The sequence below is a fragment of the Mesoplodon mirus genome, assembly GCF_964341445.2.
Source record: "Mesoplodon mirus genome assembly, chromosome: 20".
Lineage (NCBI taxonomy): Eukaryota > Metazoa > Chordata > Mammalia > Artiodactyla > Ziphiidae > Mesoplodon > Mesoplodon mirus.
This window is the reverse complement of record NC_138996.1, coordinates 762,821-782,529: the sequence shown is the minus strand read 5'-3', so window position 1 is coordinate 782,529 and position 19,709 is coordinate 762,821.

Here is a 19,709-nt window from a genome sequence, read left to right as displayed (position 1 = left end):
GCCTATCGTGACAGTGCTAATGGGGACAGTGCCCATGGTGACAGGGCCCATGGTGACAGAAATCACGGTGATAGTTCCCATGGTTACAGTGCTCATGGTGACATTATCCATGGTGATAGTGCTCACGGTGATAGTGCCCATGGTGACAGTGCACTTGGTGGCCATGCCCATGGTTACAGTGCCCATTGTGGCATGGCTAATGGTGGCAGTGCAAAATGGTGACTGTGCCCATGGTGACAGTGCTCATGGTGGCCGTGCTCATAGTGGCACTTCCCATGGTGACTGTGCCCATGGTGACAGAACCCATGGTGACAGTGCTCATAGTGAGATTTCCCATGGTGAAAGTGCCCATAGTGGCAGTGTACATGGTGCCAGTGCAAAATGGTGATAGTGCTCATGGTGGCAGTGCCCATTGTGACAGTGCAAATGGTGACAGTGCCCACGGTAACAGTACCCATAGTGACAGTGCCCATGGAGACAGTACTCACAGTGACAATGTCCATGGTGAGAGTTCTCATGGTGACAGTGCCCATGGTGACAGTGCTCATGGTGAAAGTGCCCATGGTGACAGTGCCCACGGTGACATTCCCCATGGTGATAGTGCCCATGGTGACTGTGCTCACAGTGGAAGTGTCCATGGTGACAGTGCTCACAGTGACAGTGCCATGGTGACAGTGCTCATGGTGACCGTCCTCACGATGACGGTGCCCATGGTGGCAGTGCAGATGGTTACAGGGCCAATGGTAACAGTGCTTATGGTGATATTTCTCACTGTGGCAGTGCTCATGGTGATAGTGCTCATGGTGTCAGTGTCCAAGGTGACAGTGCCCACAGTGACAGTGCCCAGGGTGACAGTGCTCATGGTGAGAGTTCCCATGGTGACAGTGCCCATTGTGACAGTGCTCATGGCGACAGTGCTCATGGTGGCAGTTTCCATGGTGACATTACCCATGGTGACACTGCTCATGGTGACAGTGCTCACAGTGATAATGCCCATGGTGACAGTGCTTATGGTAATAGTGCTCACGGTGGCAGTGCACAGGCTCCAGATGCGCCGGCTCAGTGGCCATGGCTCATGGGCCCAGCTGCTTTGCGGCAAGTAGGATCTTCCTGGACTGGGGCACGAACCCGTGTCCCCTGCATTGGCAGGGGGACTGTCAACGACTGCGCCACCAGGGAAGCCCCATTCCCACTTTTGAGAAAAGGAAGCTAAGACAGGGAAGCAACTTGCCCAGGCTGTACCTAATTTAGGGTTGGATCGAGGCTTTGAGTTTAGGCTCTCTGCCTGTTCTCTTAAACCTTACTCCCTACGGACTCTCAAATAACAGAAGACTTAACTGCACATAGAACAGAATATAAATTTCAACTTTGACAATGTAAAAGCTAGGTTTGGAAGGTAGACAGGAGGTAGAAAAAACGGAAGATGGTATGAATCCTCATTTTACACAGCGTGACGTTGAGAGAATTTATAGTTGATCAACAATTTAGGTTTTTAAGTATATCACTACAAGTCAAAGAGATCATGAGCAGTGGAATAACTAAGGATGACATAACATTACTGAGCATTGTGGACATAGGAAGAGTGTAAAGGAACTAAACCCTTACTTAGTAAAATAGAAAGTGAACAGATAATGCCTCCAATTTAGTCAGAAAATAGTCATGTAAGAGTATTACTTGGAAATGGAGAAGAATTCAAAATAACAATAGTTGGACCTCCCTGCTGGTGCAGTGGTTAACAATCTGCCTGCCAAGGCAGGGGACACAGGTTCAAGCCCTGGTCTGGGAAGATCCCACATGCCATGAAGCAATGAAACCCTTGTGCCACAACTACAGAGCCTGCGCTCTAAAACCTGCAAGTCACAACTACCGAGCCCATGTGCCATGACTGCTGAAGCCTGTGCGCCTAGATCCTGTGCTCCACGACAAGAGAAGCCACTGCAATGAGAGTAGCCCACACTCGCTGAAAATAGAGAAAGCCTTCACGCAGCAACAAAGACCCAACACAACCAAAAATAAATAATAAAAAGAATAAAAAATAACAATAGTTGACATAAACCTCATACAAAAGGAAATCCAAACAGCCAGCAAACACAGAAAAGTGTACGACTTCATTAAGTAATAAGAGAAAAGTGAGTAAAAACCAACGAAACTACATGCCAATCAGTGTGACAAATACATAAATAAAGTGTGGTAGTATCGGGTATTGTAGACCTGGAGTACTATGGGAATCTTCTACCCTGCTTATACTGGAGGATAAATCGACACAACTACTTTGGAAAACATTTAGCACTCTCCATCAACTGAAGGTATATAAATAATCTGTGACCCAGCAGCCCTCACCCCTTCCCTGTGTAAATGCACCAGAATAACAAGTACAGCAGGATTCCTGTCCATGATTTGCATTAGCACAAACTGAAAACAAACCAAATGTCCATTAAAAGTCAAAAATTAAATAAATTTTGTGTATTCGTACAGTGGGAAAACTATTAAGGAATAAAATTAAATGAACTAGAGCTACAGGCTGCAATGTGGATGAATTTTTTGAACCAATGTTGAGTGAAAGAAATAAGATAGAAAAGGCTTCATATACTATGATCCTCTACATAAAGTTAGATGTTGACAAAACTAAACTCTTTTGTTAGGGATACATGTAGGTTAAAGGAAATGATTGTCAAGAAATGAGGATGGTGTTTATCTGGGAAGAGGGGAGGAGACTGTGATAAGAAAACGATATGGGGGGGTTGAGATCCTGACAAGTATCAATACTTTCAGTTTCGAGTAGTGGTAATGTAAGTATTCTGTTTTTATTTGTCACATTGACAGTGGTGTCCTGTGCACTTCTCAGTACACATATCATATTTTACAATTAAAAACCTGAGTAAAGAATTGGTCGCTTCTTGACTGCTGGATGTGGGAGTGGGATGAGACTATTTCATTTTAAGCCCTTCACTGCTGCTTGCGTTCACATGTTCATTCATTCAGCCTTAATTGAAAATATGTTGGGTACCAAGCACTCTTTTAATTTTGTATGTTTTTTATTAGTTTCTGCTTTATAACAAAGTGAATCAGTCATACATATACATCTGTTCCCACATCCCTTCCCTCTTGCGTGTCCCTCCCTCCCACCTTCCCTATCCCACCCCTCCAGGCGGTCACAAAGCACCGAGCTGATCTCCCTGCGTTATGCGGCTGCTTCCCACTATCTATCTACCTTACGTTTGGTAGTGTATATATGTCCATGCCTCTCTCTCGCTTTGTCACAGCTTACTCTTTCCCCTCCCCATATCCTCAAGTCCATTCTCAAGTAGGTCTGTGTCTTTATTCCTGTTTTACCCCTAGGTTCTTCATGACATTTTTTTTCTCAAATTCCATATATATGTGTTAGCATATGGTATTTGTCTTTCTCTTTCTGACTTACTTCACTTTGTATAACAGACTCTAGGTCTATCCATCTCATTACAAATAGCTCAATTTCGTATCTTTTTATGGCTAAGAAATATTCCATTGTATATATGTGCCACATCTTCTTTATGCATTCATCTGATGATGGACACTTAGGTTGTTTCCATCTCCATGCTATTGTGAATAGAGCTGAAATGAACATTTTGGTACATGTCTCTTTTTGAATTATGGTTTTCTCAGGGTATATGCCCAGTAGTGGGATTGCTGGGTCATATGGTAGTTCTTTTTGTAGTTTTTGAAGAAACCTCCATACTGTTCTCCATAGTGGCTGTACTAATTCACATTCCCACCAGCAGTGCAAGAGAGTTCCCTTTGCTCCACACCCTCTCCAGCATTTATTGTTTCTAGATTTTTTGGTGATGGTCATTCTGACTGGTGTGAGATGATATCTCATTGTAGTTTTGATTTGCATTTCTCCAGTGATTAATGATGTTGAGCATTCTTTCATATGTTTGCTGGCAGTCTGTATATCTTCTGTGGAGAAATGTCTATTTAGGTCTTCTGCCCATTTTTGGATTGGGTTGTTTGTTTTTATGCTATTGAGCTGCATGAGCTGCTTATAAATTTTGGAGATTAATCCTTTGTCAGTTGCTTCATTTGCAAATATTTTCTCCCATTCTGAGGGTTGTCTTTTGGTCTTGTTTATGGTTTCCTTTGCTGTGCAAAAGCTTTTCAGTTTCATCAGGTCCCAGTTGTTTATCTTTGTTTTTATTTCCATTTCTCTAGGAGGTGGGTCCAAAAGGATCTTGCTGTGATTTATGTCATAGAGTGCTCTGCCTGTTTTCCTCTAAGAGTTTGATAGTTTCTGGCCTTACATTTAGGACTTTAATCCAATTTGAGCTTTTTGTGTGTGGTGTTTGGGAATGATCTAATCTCATACTTTTACATGTCCCTGTCCAGTTTTCCCAGCACCACTTATTGAAGAGGCTGTCCTTTCTCCACTGTACCTTCCTGCCTCCTTTATCAAAGATAAGTTGACCATATGTGCGTGTGTTTATCTCTGGGCTTTCTATCCTGTTCCATTGATCAATCTTTCTGTTTTTGTGCCAGTACCACACTGTCTGGATTACTGTAGCTTTGTAGTATAGTCTGAAGTCAGGGAGCCTGATTCCTCCAGCTCTGTGTTTCGTTCTCAAGATTGCTTTGGCTATCCAGGGTCTTTTGTTTTTCCAAACAAATTTTGAAATTTTTTGTTCTAATTCTGTGAAAAATGCCATTGGTAGTTTGATAGGAATTGCATTGAATCTGTAGACTGCTTTGGGTAGTAGAGTCATTTTCATAATATTGATTCTTCCAATCCAGGAACATGGTATATCTCTCCATCTATTTGTATCATCTTTAATTTCTTTCATCAGTGTCTTATAATTTTCTGCATACAGGTCTTTTTTCTCCTTAGGTAGGTTTATTCCTAGATATTTTATTCTTTTTGTTGCAATGGTAAATGGGAGTGTTTTCTTGATTTCACCTTCAGATTTTTCATCATTAGTGTACAGGAATGCCAGAGATTTCTGTACATTAATTTTGTATCCTGCTACTTTACCAAATTCATTGATTAGCTCTAGTAGTTTTTCGGTAGCATCTTTAGGATTCTCTATGTATAGTATCATGTCATCTGCAAACAGTGACAGCTTTACTTCTTCTATTCCAATTTGGATTCCTTTGATTTCCTTTTCTTCTCCGATTGTTGTGACTAAAACTTCCAAAACTAAGTTGAATAAGAGTGGTGAGAGTGGGCAACCTTGTCTTGTTCCTGATCCTAGTGGAAATGCTTTCAGTTTTCACCATTGAGGACGATGTTGGCTGTGGGTTTGTCATATATGGCCTTTATTATGTTGAGGAAAGTTCCCTCTATGCCTACTTTCTGCAGGGTTTTTATGATAAATGGGTGTTGAATTTTGTCAAAAGATTTATCTGCATCTATTGAGATGATCATATGGTTTTTCTTCTTCAATTTGTTAATATGGTGTATCACGTTGATTGATTTGCATATATTGAAGAATCCTTGCTTTCCTGGAATAAACCCCACTTGATCATGGTGTATGATCCTTTTAATGTGCTGTTGGATTCTGTTTGCTGGTATTTTGTTGAGGATTTTTGCATCTATGTTCATCAGTGATATTGGCCTGTAGTTTTCTTTCTTTGTGACATCATTGCCTGGTTTTGGTATCAAGGTGATGGTGGCCTCGTAGAATGAGTTTGGGAGTGTTCCTCCCTCTGCTATATTTTGGAAGAGTTTGAGAAGGATAGGTGTTAGCTCTTCTCTAAATGTTTGATAGAATTCGCCTGTGAAGCCATCTGGTCCTGGGCTTTTGTTTGTTGGAAGATTGTTAATCACAGTTTCAATTTCAGTGCTTGTGATTGGTCTATTCATACTTTCTATTTCTTCCTGATTCACTCTTGGCAGGTTGTGCATTTCTAAGAATTTGTCCATTTCTTCCAGGTTGTCCATTTTATTGGCATAAAGTTTCTTGTAGTAATCTCTCATGATCTTTTGTATTTCTGCAGTGTCAGTTTTTACTTCTCCTTTTTCATTTCTAATTCTATTGATTTGAGTCTTCTCCCTTCTTTTTCTTGATGAGTCTGGCTAATGGTTTATCAATTTTGTTTATCTTCTAAAAGAACCAGCTTTTAGTTTTATTGATCTTTGCTATCGTTTCCTTCATTTCTTTTTCATTTATTTTTGATCTGATCTTTATGATTTATTTCCTTCTGCTAACTTTCAGGTTTTTTGTTCTTCTTTCTCTAATTGCTTTAGGTGAAAGGTTAGGTTGTTTACTCGAGATATTTCCTGTTTCTTAAGGTGGGATTGTATTGCTATAAACTTCCCCCTTAGAACTGCTTTTTCTGCGTCCCATAGGTTTTGCGTCATCGTGTCTCCATTGTCATTTGTTTCTAGGTATTTTTTAATTTCCTCTTTGATTTATTCAGTGATCACTTCGTTATTAAGTAGTGTATTGTTTAGCCTCCATGTGTTTGTAGTTTTTACAGATCTTTTCCTGTAATGGATATCTAGTCTCATAGCATTATGGTCGGAAAAGATACTTGATACAATTTCAAATTTCTTAAATTTTCCAAGGCTTGATTTGTGACCCAGGATGTGATCTATCCTGGAGAATGTTCCATGAGCACTTGAGGAAAATGTGTATTCTGTTGTTTTTGGATGGAATGTCCTATAAATATCAATTAAGTCCATCTTGTTTAATGTATCATTTAAAGCTTGTGTTTCCTTATTTATTTTCATTTTGGATGATCTGTCTATTGGTGAAAGTGGAGTGTTGAAGTCCCCTACTATGAATGTGTTACTGTCAATTTCCCCTTTTATGGCTGTTAGTATTTGCCTTATATATTGAGGTGCTCCTATGTTGGGTGCATAAATATTGTTATATCTTCTTCTTGGATAGATCCCTTTATCGTTATGTAATGTCCTTCTTTGTCTCTTCTAATAGTCTTTATTTTAAAGTCTATTTTGTCTGATATAAGAATTGCTACTCCAGCTTTCTTTTGATTTCCCTTTGCATGGAATATCTGTTTCCATCCCCTTACTTTCAGTCTGTATGTGTCTCTAGGTCTGAAGTGGGTCTCTTGTAGACAGCATATATATGGGTCTTGTTTTTGTATCCATTCAGCCAATCTGTGTCTTTTGGTGGGAGCATTTAGTCCATTTACATTTAAGGTAATTATTGATATGTATGTTCCTATTCCCATTTCCTTAATTGTTTTGGGTTCGTTAATGTAGGTATTTTCCTTCTGTCGTGTTTTTTGCCTAGAGAATTTCCTTTAGCATTTGTTGTAAAGCTGGTTTGGTGGTGCTGTACTCTCTCAGCTTTTGCTTGTCTGTAAAGGTTTTAATTTCTCCATCAAATCTGAATGAGATCCTTGCTGAGTAGAGTAATCTTGGTTGCAGTTTCTTCTCCTTCATCACTTTAAATATGTCCTGCCACTCCCTTCTGGCTTGTAGAGTTTCTGCTGAGAGATCAGCTGTTAACCTGATGGGGATTCCCTTGTGTGTTATTTGTTGTTTTTCCCTTGCTGCTTTTAATTTGTTTTCTTTGTATTTAATTTTTGACAGTTTGATTAATATGTGTCTTGGCGTATTTCTCCTTGGGTTTATCCTGTATGGTACTCTCTTTGCCTCTTGGACTTGATTAACTATTTCTTTTCCCATATTAGGGAAGTTTTCAATTATAATCTCTTCAAATATTTTGTCAGTCCCTTTCTTTTTCTTTTCTTCAACTGGAACCCCTATAATTCGAATGTTGGTGCATTTAATGTTGTCCCAGTGGTCTCTGAGACTGTCCTCAGTTCTTTTCATTCTTTTTTCTTTATTCTGCTCTGCAGCAGCTATTTCCACTATTTTATCTTCCACATCACTTATCCATTCTTCTGCCTCAGTTATTCTGCTATGGATCCCATCTGGAGTATTTTTAATTTCATTTATTGTGTTTCTAATCATTGCTTGATTCATCTTTAGTTCTTCTAGGTCCTTGTTAACTGTTTCTTGCATTTTGTCTATTCTATTTCCAGGATTTTGCATCATCTTTACTATCATTATTCTGAATTCTTTTTCAGGTAGACTGCCTATTTCCTCTTCATTTGTTAGTTCTGGTGGGTTTTTATCTTGCTCCTTCACCTGCTGTGTGTTTTTCTGTCTTCTCATTTTGCTTATCTTACTGTGTTTGGGGTGTCCTTTTTGCAGGCTGCATGTTCGTAGTTCCCATTGTTTTTGTTGTCTGACCCCAGTGGCTAAGGTTGTTTCAGTGTGTTGTGTACGCTTCCTGATGTAGGGGACTAGTGCCTGGTCTCTGGTGGATGAGGCTCGATCTTGTCTTTCTGGTGGACAGGTCCATGTCTGGTGGTGGGTTTTGGGGTGTCTGACACCTTATTATGTTTTTAGGCCGCCTCTCTGCTAAGTGATGGGGTTGTGTTCCTGTCTTGCTAGTTGCTTGGCATAGGGTGAACAGCACTGTAGCTTGCTGGTCATTGAGTGAAGCTGGGTGCTGGCATTGAGATGGAGATGTCTGGGAGATTTTCGCCATTTGATATTATGTGGAGCTGGAAGGTCTCTTGTGGACCAGTTTCCTGCATGTGGCTCTCCCACCTCAGAGGCAGAACACTGACTCGTGGCTGCAGCACTAAGAGTGTTTCATCCACCCGGCTCAGAATAAAAGGGAGAAAAAATTAGAAAGAAAGAATTAGTAGAAGAAAGAAAGAAAGAAAGGAGGTAGGGAGGAAGGAGGGAAAGTAGGAAAAAGAGAAAGAGAGAAGATAATGTAAAATAGAATAAAGTATGATAAAATATATTAGTGTTATTAAAATAAAAATCTAATTATTTTAAAAAAATTTAAAAAAAGCAAAACGGATGGATAGAACCCTTGGGCAAATGGTGGAAGCAAAGCTATACAGACAAAATCTCACACAGAAGCATATACATACACATTCACAAAAGGGAATAAATCGTAAATCTTGCTCTCAAAGTCCACCTCCTCAATTTGGGATAATTCGTTGTAAAAAGAGGAAAAGGGGAGAAAAATCATAAATCTTGTTATCAAAGTCCACCTCCTCAATTTGGGCTGATTTGTTGTCTACTCATGTATTCCACAGATGAAGGGTACATCAAGTTGATTGTGAAGCTTTAATCTGCTGCTTCTGAGGCTGCTTGGGGAGATTTCCTTTTCTCTTCTTTGTTCTCACAGCTCCTGGGTCTCAGCTTCGGATTTGGCCCCACCTCTGCATGTAGTTCACCGGAAGGTGTCTGTTCTTTGCTCAGACAGGACGGGGTTAAGGGAGCAGCTGCTTCAGTGGCTCTGGCTCACTCAGGCTGGGGGGAGGGAGGGGCATGGAGTGCGGGGTGAGCCGGTGGCGGCAGAGGTCGGCGTGATGTTGCATCAGCCCAAGATGCACCGTGTGTTCTCCTGGGGAAGTTGTCCCTGGATCCTGGGACCCCAGCAGTAGCAGGCTGCACAGGCTCCCAAGAAGGGGGGCGTGGACAGTGACCTACACTCGCACACAGGGCTCTTAGCGGCAGCAGCAGCAGCCCCAGCGTCCCAGACCCGTCTCTGGGGTCCATGCATTCAGCCGCATCTCACACCCATCTCTGGAGCTCCTTTAAGCAGCGCTCTGAATCCCCTCTCCTCGTGCACCAGGAAACAAAGAGGGAAGGAAAAGTCTCTTGCCTCTTCGGCAGGTCCAGACATTTTCCCGGACTCCCTCCCAGCTAGCTGTGGCACACTAACCCCCTTCAGGCTGTGTTCACGCCACCAACCCCAGTCCTCTCCCTGCACTCTGACGGAAGCCTGAGCCTCAGCTCCCAGACCCCGCCCGCCCCGCTGGGTGAACAGACAAGCCTCTCGGGCTGGTGAGTGCTGGTCGGCACCAATCCTCTGTGTAGGAATCTCTCCGCTTTGCCCTCCGCACCCCTGTGGCTGCACTCTCCTCCGTGGCTCCGAAGCTTCCCCCCCTCCACCCCCCGCAGTCTCTACCTGCGAAGGGGCTCCTAGTGTGTGGAAACCTTTCCTCCTTCACGGCTCCTTCGCACTGGTGCAAGTCCTGTCCCTATCCTTTTGTCTCTGTTTATTCTCTTTTTCTTTTGCCCTACCCAGGTACGTGGGGAGTTTCTTGCCTTTTGGGGTGTCTGAGGTCTTCTGCCAGTGTTCAGTAGGTGTTCTGTAGGAGTTGTTCCACGTGTAGATGTATTTCTGGTGTATCTGTAGGGAGGAAGGTGACCTCTGCGTCTTGCTCTTCCACCATCTTCCCCCAGGTCCTCATATGTGTTTTAACTCATGTAATCCTTGCAAGAGCTCTGTGATATGGGAGCTTATCTCCATTTTATAGATGAGTAAGTTGAGGCCTAGTGTTATAGAACTTGTCCAAGGTTATATAGCTAACGGGTAGTGCCAGGCCCATTTGCCTCAGAGAGTCTGAATTTTTACAATATAATCTAAAAGAGAAATTTAATTACTAATTATAAGCAAAAAAAATTGCACATTAAAGAAGATGACAAGTTTTCAGCTATCCAGTTAGAGAAAAACACACAGTCTGTCTCACACAGGTACATCTTGTATTGGCAGGTATTTTCCTTATTAAGCAATTATTTATTGACCATCTATGTTGTGCTAGGCACAGGTGCTGGGGAAAAACACTTAATAAAATACACCCCCTATCTTCAAATAACTTGCATTCTAAGTGAGGAAATAAGCCAACAGTTATAGTAGAGGTTATATACCAAGTGATACATCGCTGATGGCAGTATAAAATCTCAGAAATCTTTTGGAAAGAAGATTGGAGATAGGTACCTCAGAGCCTTAAAAATGTTCATTTGCTTTGACCTCAAACTCATTTTTATGGATTTATTGCAAGAACGTTATTCTCAATATGGAAAAAAAACCTTCATGCATAAAAATGGTTATTTTATCTTATACTATTGAAAAGTTGGAAAGAATTTAAATATGTAAAATGGTTAACCAGTAAACCCACTCAGTGGAATATTTTGTAGCCCACAAAAAAAATCATGGTTATGAATCCTCTGATTATATGAGAAATGATTGATTTCAATGTTAAATGGAGAAAAGGTGAACATAAAATTTGATATCCAATATGATGGGAGCTTTGTCCCAGAAAATTCACCCTAGCCAGTGTACAGAAGGGAGGAAGGGAGAGCAGATGACAGGAAGGAAAATTATTCCAAAGCCTTATCATTAGTCTTACTTAAGTAATAGAATATCAAGCAATTTTACTTTCTAACTTTTCTGGTTCCATATTTCCATGTAAGGGACATGAATTATTAATACTTTGTAGGAGGAGGGTACACTTTTTCACAAAAATTTAACAGCGTGTTCTAATTCTCTCCACTAGAGGGAGAAACTATTCCATGTAATTTCACTTTGATGTGCTCTTTAGAACCAGTCAGGAAGTTTTACTCTACTTTCCTCTGACTGTGATGAGGGTTTTTTTGTTTGTTTGCTTATTTGTTTAGAATTTCTTTGAAATCGGTTTTAGAAGATTTATTAAACCATTATATTGAAAGAAGAGGAATTTTGCAATTTTTCCCCTTTTTCCCCATTGAAAACTTGGCTGACTCTAGTAATGAAACATTAAAGAATTTGAAGTTCTTAGACTGTCAGTTTTTTAAACATGATCTGAATATAAAAATATATGTTAATTGAGCAAATTTTTTAAAACAATGAACAACTCATTGAAGGAAATAAAAGCCACCTCTGCATGTACACACTCCTAATCTGCTCTTTTGTCTGAAAAAAAGTATGAAAAATATTTTGTCTTGTCACTAAATACCCTTTTACATCAGAGAACTTGATTAAGCTTATGCACCATCTCCCAGGAAAAACGCACAGATATATTTTGAATATAGAGCTCCTGAAGCCCATTCATTAACTCTGGTTGAGACCTGTTGTCATTCTTCTCTTAGTGGCTTCATAGCACATTCCTTCATATGGTGAGCTGTTTTTGTTAAAACCAATCCCAATTTGGGGGCTCTTAGCTTTCTTCTAGGGTTTGGTTATAAACAATCTTATGACATCATGTTGGTAGATAAATCTTTGCCCACATCTTTGATTTCTTTAGGGTAAACTCCTGATGTAGGATTGTTGTTAGGTACCAAAAGCTACTCTCCAGAAAGTGATACCAGTTCCTCTCCCAATGATGGCATATAATAGAGTTCCTCATTCTTTAAGTAATTGTTCAAAACAGTTAACATGTATAAATATACCTTACTGTTTTCATAAGTATAGGTATTATGATTGTTTATCACTGTATAAGAAACCACCCCAAAACAGTGGCCTAAAACAATGACAATCACTTATTTTGTTCACGAACCTGGAGGTTGAGTAGGATATTGATTCTTTTACTACACTCTTACTGACTGAAAACAATACCTATTTGACTAGCTCACAGTTCTTTAGGTCAGAAGTCCAGGCACAACGTGACTGGGCTTCCTGCTCAGATACACTCGGGAACATGTGGGTTCCCTCCCGAGAGTGTTAAAGCACGAAATTTAAGTGTAAGATATTGAGCCCCAAACGTTGGATGTTCACCATAGTTTGTGTGGGTCACAGAGCTGAAATCAGGATGTCAGTCTGGCTGTGTTAGCATCCAGAGGCTCTGGGAAAGAATGCCTCCAAGCTTCTTCAGCTTGTTGGCATAATTCAGGTTCTGCAGTTGCAGGACAGATGTCCCCATTTCCTTGCTGGCTGTCAGTGGGGGAGAGTTTCAGCTCCTAGAGGCCTCTCTCTTGCCTTCCCTGCTGCAGCATTCGACTTCTTCAGACCCAGCAATGGAGAGTCTCCCTCTTGTCCGTTTTGTACTTCAATTCAGGAAGAGTTCAGGTCCTTTCCATGGGGTGCCTGAGTAGGCCACATCCACCTAGAATAATCTCCCTGTCTTAAAAAATCAATTGATTTTGAACCTTAATTCCATCTGCAAAATCCCTTCACTGCAGCACCTAGATTTAGAGTTTGATTGGATAAGTGGAATGTTTGTGTACTTCAGTAAGTGGTAATATTGGGGGCTCTGTTAGAATTCTGCATATTGCAAGCAGTGTCCCCACTTCAAGGACTGAAGTGTCTTAGTTCCTAAAACTCCTAAGAGAGTTTATCAGTGTTCATTTTATTTCAGTGACCTTGGTGAATGGGAAGACTACCACCTCCATGAACAGGAATGACACCCATCTTCATGAGTCCACAGTGTGGCTCTGCTACTTAGTGGTGTGACCTTGGCTGTGCTGCTCTACTTACTCTACTTCTCTGCCTCTGTTTCCCTCATCTGTAAAATAACATGGAGTTAGTGATCATTCTTTCCTCGTAGGTTTTTTTGTTTTATAAATTTATTTTTGGCTGCGTTGGGTCTTCGTTGCTGCTCGCAGGCTTTCTCCAGTTGCATCGAGCGGGGGGCTACTCTTCGTTGTGGTGTGGTGGCTTCTCTTATTGTGGAGCACAGGCTCTAGGCGCACAGGATTCAGTAGTTGTGGCACGTGGGTTCTAGAGCGTAGGCTCAGTAGTCATGGCGCATGGGCTTAGTTGCTCTGCAGCATGTGGGTTCTTCCTGGACTAGGGCTCAAACCCGTGTCCCCTGCACTGGCAGGCAGATTCTTAACCACTGTGCCAGCAGGGAAGCCCCCTCTTAGGGTTTTGATGATTACATTATTTAATACCCAGGGAACTCCAGGAACAGTGCTTGACTGTAAATTGCTTTAAAAGTGATTACTTTTTAAAAATATGTTTTTGAATCTGCAATTATGCAATTCAGGTATGCTAAGCATGTTCGATAATAGAACTTCCTGCTACAAAGAGACCCACAAATAAAAATAGAATTGTTCTTTCTTGGTCTTAACTTCTTATTTCTGACTTACTATGTTATACGCATATGCTTTTATTGTGGGCTGCCACAAATTTATGTTGGAAAGAGTGGAATTCAAGTAAATCTTTACTATGTTAATTTGATAGATTTTGATAGTTCATTTTACTAGCATGGTATGATATTACCAGTAGCAGACTAAAATCTGAGTTCACTTCTGGCTCTGCCCCTAAATCCTGATGAGACCAATAGCTGGAAAGGCTTTTGGATATTATACTAAGAATTAGTTATAATATTGCCTCTGTTTGTTTAGGAAAACCTGGAGGAGTGCCTAAAGCAGTTAAAGGAGGAAAGAGTAATAAGACTGAAGGCTGATAGACGAGTCAGTGAGGTAAACAAGTTTCTTCTGCTGCTTTTGAGAGTGTTTTGGTTTTATTTTGATTTGATTTTAAACCATATACACATAATTTGTAAGCTTTAAAACTGTAATATATTGCAAATTGGTTGTATCATATGGACTTTTGCATTTACTGGTATTTAGTGATCATATGATCTATATTCCAGAAAACATGTTTCTAAAAATGTGAAAATCTGGTTTTGTGTATGTGTGTGTGTGTGTGTGTGCTTTTATATGACATTAGCTTATTTCCTGTTTATGATTCTTTGATTCAAGAAGGCACTTTCTGTGCATATATTGTATATACAGTAACATAAAAGACATAATGAGACTCTCCTGGCAATGAATTAGGAAAATGAATCATTTAAATAAATTTAAGATATTGGAAAACTTCTAAGAATACAATGAAAGATAAAAATATATACTATGAGAATTACATTAGGTAATGTGAGTGAAAGCAGGGCATAATCCAAAAAGTTCTACATAAATATAATTTATCACAGGGTGAGTGTAGGGAGGAATTTTTGAAAGTGCATCCATTGGATTGGCGGACACTCATTCAATAAATGTTGAGCACCTGCTCATGTAAGGCAAAAGGGGCATAATGAACATTAACGGCCTTTCTGAGAAATATGAGAGTTGAGCTTACGGGGGGTTTTAAGTGCATAGATGATGAGCAGAAGGGGAAGAGTGCACGGGGGTGAATATTTTCAAGAAGCCAAAGAAAATATTGGTGATCATACATTTAATAAATTGGGTTGGGTAGGATTTAGGACTTTTAAATATAAGCATTAGATATTTTGCTCACTAAAGTTAATTCTTAAAATTCAGCAGAGTTGTAATATGTTTTGTTCAAATTAGATTCTATAATTCACTTTCTAATTTAAGGGAAACTTAAAGCAGGTAATTTTCTAATGTGGAATGAGGCTCCATTGTGAATTGAACCAGTTAGAAATGTGATCTTTTGTGAAAGATCATTAATAAAATGGTAACTTTGGTTTATTTATATACCACCTAAGTGTTATATAGGAAACTTTTTTGGGTGCCTGTGGGTTTTGGTTATTATGTGATATGATCTCTGTCTTTACTGGTGGAGAGTTTGGTTAATTACAAATTAATTACATTTTGAGTGTTTTAGTTTTGTTCCTTGAAACTAGGCAAGACTACTTTTGATGACAATGAGAAAAAATCATGTCAGACATTTTCAGTCTTCTTGTATAGCTGGGACATGAAAATGCCCAGGTAAGAAATATACATTTCTGTTTGTCTGAAGCCCTTCATGCCCACTCATTGACAAGCATGATCCTGGATGATGAAGGTGTTTTGGGCAGCATTGAGAATTCTTTTCAGAAGTTCCATGCTTTCTTGGATCTCCTTAAAGATGCTGGATTAATTCATTCCTCTTCTTGGCATTCTTCGCTTTACGCCTATAACGTAGTTTGCTGAGGAACTGGAGCAATTTTCATCACTTACGTGGCTATATTTAGCCAAATTTAGTGTAATTATAGGTAATATATTTGACTTTTTAAAATGAGGAATTATTTTTTTAAGAAATGCAAATAGGGAAGCATGCTTTGGTAGAGTGGGGAGCCTATTATAAAAGAGTAATCTGTAGACAGAGTAATTAGTAGGTATAGTTGTTTTGTAAAGACTAAATTGAAGGCACTTTTCTTTGAAAATATTTGTGATGCATAAGAATTTTCCTATCTTTCACTTATTTTGCTTGTTTGATAAGTTTGAATTAAAATTATCTTTGCCTTAGACATAAAAATTAATATTAATCTGCAGGGGTGATATAGGTCAGTGGTTCTCAACAGGGAGCAATTTTGCTGAAAGAGGTAAGTATAGATTGATGGTTGATGGAGTGGTGTTTTGTCAGTGAATGAATTGGTGTTGGTGTTGGGAAGGAAGGAACAAACACATTCTTGGAAACTGGAGGAAAGGTGGTAAAGAAGTGTGGGAATGGAGGTGTGACAGGCAGTGGACGAGGTGCATGGTACATGTTGAAGCTGCTAGTGAGACAGTGGAATGGGTCCTAGAGGATGAATCTGGAAAGGGCTGAGAATTTGGGGGAGAGAGAAGCTCGTAGTCTGGAGTAGGATGTTGGCTTTTAACATTTTAGAAATATTTCATGATTGTAGGTCTGGGGAAATCTAAATTGCTCTTCTGTGATTATAATAACCTTTGTCTTTTGTCCTTTCCTCCTCTGGGCCAGGCTTGGGCAGCTGGCCACAATGGCTGGTATAGATCAGTCGGATTTTCCTTTACTATGTCGTCCCCAGATGAATTCTACTGTTAGTAGTACACCTAAAGAAGAAAAGAAGGCACTTGAAGAAGGAAAGTCAGAATCAAAACAGGGTGCCCCAGGACAAATGCAAAATATCCAAGTAAATGGACAGAACAGCACTTAATGATTCTAAGAATGATTAGCAAAAAGGAAATGACCAAGTCAGGGAGAAAACAGTAATGATCAGTCTCTAATAGTTCACATGCTCGGGAGGTAGAAGACTCTGGAATCCTTTCCAAATCTGAGATTAGTAAATGTGTGCCCATTTCATGATACTGTATTGTTGTAAATAAGGAGAGTGGAAGTACTTTAGAAAATTTATGAGTTAAAGCAAATTATCCTTAATAAAGAAAGAAGACATTAGAGAAAATATTCCAGATTTTAAATTGTATAAATGTCTATTCTATTCATATTTTATTTAGGTTTCTATTTGTATGCAGTCAGCTTACAATGAAGGTACACATACTGATATAATTTTTTTAAATAAGTAATCCAATCATAGCTAATAGGTAACATATTACAGTGAATCACCTGGTTATGGGAATGGGAGGGGAAAACCTGTCAGCTTTTCCTCTAGCCTTACTTGGAGCCCCCATCAACCAATCTCAGACTGGTCTTCGGAACTGACAGCTTGATAACACAGTCTGGTCACAAACTATATATTGTTTACATGTGCCTGGAGGATAGAAAAGAAATTAATTATCTTACAGAATAGGGTTTTATTTTTAGTGAGGGAAAGGAAATGGGTAATAACTACCACAATCACCAAAGTCTGAAAATGTAGCAGAGATAGCCTTGGATATAGCTAGGTTAAGCTGAGAATCACTTGGCAAGATATAATTACAAAAACAACTGGCTCTGAATAATCAATTGACTGTGTTAATAATAAGATTACAGAGTAACATTGAAGTTTTGAACTCTACATTTTAATGGTTGGCTTTGTTCCTCACTGAATTTTTGTCTTCTCTTTTGTTTTTCCCTCCAGTTTCAGAAAAGTACAGGTGATGCTAGGATTCCTTTGCCTCTCGACTCCTTCCGTGTCCCAGTGTCTACTCAGGTGGCCTTAGAAACTTCTAAAGACAACCTGGGGGTCCCAGTCACAGAGCAGCCTCAGGAGTCTTTTGAAGATTTCATTGCTAGAACATGTTCTCCTTCAGCAGACATCATTTCTGGAACTGGAAGTCAAAGAAAAGAAGAGGAATTATCTAGAAATAGCAGGTCTTCTTCAGAGAAAATGAGCAAAGCAGGTGAATATACCAAAAATTACTCTGCTAAGAAACAACCTGGGAAGGACTTGCATTCCTGCTCTGACTCACCTGTAAAGCAGAAAAGCAAAGGAATTGGGCAAAATAATTCTTTGGTTAATAAACCAATTAAAAGTGAGTCTTCAAAAAACACATTTCTGTTAAGAAAGAGGGTAGAATAGTGACTGTTTCATCAAAGACAACTAAAAGTAAATTCAATCTACTAGAACATTCTTAAAGGGATACTCTTGGATCTGATTGTGAATTTCAAGAAAGCATCCATACTCTATCACGCCTAACATAGGTCTAAATCTTTTAAAATTATGTTTTTGCATTCAAATTTTAATAAATTACTTATGTTTTTATTATAGCATATGATGTTTTCAGTTACTTGACTGGAAACCATTAGAGAAAGATTTATCTATACTTTTTTATTATAATGAAAGTTTTGGTGTACTTTTCCTTGTAACACTCTGCATCATTCATTCAGCTAGTGTTTACTTAGGGCTTCATATATACAGTACTCTTCTAGGTGCTATTGCTTTCAACAGTGAACAAAATAAAGCCTTTACTCTCCTGGAACTAGCACTCTGTGGTGGGAGAAAACATAAACAACAAAGCAGGGTAAGGGTTAAAAAGAGATGGGAATAGTAAATGGAATAGTTTTACCATTTGGTTAAACATCAAACTATTATAAATCACACAGCTAGAAGCCATTGACATATTTTAATTCACAATAACCAGAGAGCCTCAAATATTTACCAAGGCACTTAACCGTGTTTATGGATTACAGCAACGCTCTGAGGTAGGGAACTGTTACCATCCCCATTTTATAGATGAACAGTCTGAGGAGACATTATGTGAGCTGCCCAGAATTACACAGCTATAAGTAAATGGGAAGTTGCGATGTGACCCGAACCCATGCTCTTTTTTTTTTAATGTATGGACTTTATTATCTTTCATTTGTTTCTGATTTATGTGAATTTTTTCTTTAAAGATTTTTTCTGATGTCAACCATTTTTAAAGTGTTTATTGCATTTGTTACATTACTGCTTCTGTTTTATACTTTGTTTTTTTGGCCACAAGGCATGTGGGATCTTAGATGCCCTACCAGGGATTGAACCCTCACCCCGTCCATTGGAAGGTGAAGTCTTAACCACTGGACTACCAGGGAAGTTCCCCATATGTGACTATTTTGCTGGCATTTTTTTAAAATTTTATTTTTTATTGACATACAGTTGAATTACAGTGTTGTGTTAATTACTGCTGTACAGGAAAGTGACTCAGTTACACATTTATATACATTCTTTTTCATATTCTTTTCCATTACGGTTTATCACAAGATATAGAATATAGTTCCCTGTGCTCTACAGTAGGACCTTTTTGTGTTTTTTTAAAATACATCCATTTTTTTAAAATAAATGTATTTATTTATGTATTTATTGTTGGCTGTGTTTGGCCTTTGTTGCTGCACGTGGGCTTTCTCTAGTTGAGGTGCATATGCTTCTCATTGTGGTGGCTTCTCTTGTTGCAGAGCATGAGCTCTAGGTGCCTGGACTTCGGTAATTGTGACATTGGGCTTATTTGCTCTCTGGCATGTGGGATCTTCCTGGACCAGGGCTTGAGCCCATGTCCCCTGAATTGGCAGGCGTATTCTTAACCACTGAGCCACCAGGGAAGTCCCATGTAGGAACTTTTTGTTTATCCATCCTGTAAATACACCAGTTTGCATCTGCTAATCCCAAACTCCCAATCCAAACCTCTCCCACACCCTCCTCCTTGGCAACCACCAGTCTATTCTCTATGTCCTTGGTTATGTTTCTGTTCACACATAGGCAGAACCCAGGCTCTTAATTACTTTGTTATCCTGTTTCCTTGTTAAGTGAAGAAGGGTTTAAGGAAGGCACTGAGAGAAGCCAGTGACCACTAGAAGTGCAAAAACAGTGGGGCTGTCAGAAAGCACAGCTGTCTCCTTCCCCCATCGTGAGCAGAATTTTTAAATGGCAGAGTATGT